The sequence below is a fragment of the Acanthisitta chloris genome, unplaced genomic scaffold (genome assembly GCF_000695815.1).
Source record: "Acanthisitta chloris isolate BGI_N310 unplaced genomic scaffold, ASM69581v1 scaffold20371, whole genome shotgun sequence".
Taxonomy (NCBI): Eukaryota; Metazoa; Chordata; class Aves; order Passeriformes; family Acanthisittidae; genus Acanthisitta; species Acanthisitta chloris.
This window is the reverse complement of record NW_008654586.1, coordinates 1-1,001: the sequence shown is the minus strand read 5'-3', so window position 1 is coordinate 1,001 and position 1,001 is coordinate 1.

Below are 1,001 nucleotides of genomic sequence, written 5' to 3'. Positions count from 1 at the left end.
TTGTTGCTGCCCATCCCAAGCAGAGACAAGCCAATCTCTCTGCACCCTCTCCCCATTTCCCTCATGACTTTGTAGGCTCAACTCTTGTGCTTCTTAGTCTGCCCCAAGAGATTTAAAATACCACAGTGGATGAGGCCAATGTACCCTATTAATTCCTCCACAGAGGGTACATACAACATTATGAGTCTGTTTCATTTCTTGACAGGCCTTTAGGGAAATATTGATGCCATCATTGCACCTATCAGGTCAAATTAATCCCAAGGGAAAGTGGGCAAAGGAACCAGAAGTGACTGCATTGTGCTGTGCTGGAGGTATTAAAAGCCAGCACAAAATGTCAGCTTTGACACAGCCTGAATAATGCAAAACTCCTCCTAAATGAAACCTTTAAACCAAAGGGAAGAAATGTTATCCCTAGGCTTAAATTTCCAGCAGGTAAAACCTCTCTCTCAGGGCCCTTTCCAATGAAATGACACAGAGGATATTTCATAGAGCTCTGAGACCTCATTAGTCAAAACCAGGAAAACAAACACACAGCTCCTGGAGTGCTGCAGAGGAGCTTTGAAATATTACCCACCAGCTGTTAGACTGGATTAGGAAGTGCCACTTCCTGTAAAAGGAGCAGCTACATCTTAATTCTAACGTGCCCAATTTCTTGCCTTGATTCCTTTCTCTGAGCTGCAACTGCACTACTCTTCGCTCCGTGTGAGATACGTTGGGGTTTCCCACGTCTCCATCAGCCACACAACAGAAAAGCAACTACCTCCTTCTAAGAGACCAAGGAATACAAAGCAGCTCAGACACTGCCTGGAGTATGAAGCCACATCAACAGCACAACGTGGAGGAGATGCAGAGGTGGCTGCAGAACAGAATGTGCCAAGGGTGCAGCTTCCCCCCCTGCCCCAGGCCTCTGCACCCACCACAGCAGCCCCAGAGGCTCAATGCAATGGACCTTTTGCTTCAGGAGCTGCTTCAGGACCTTTTGGGCCATTACTGCAGCAAGA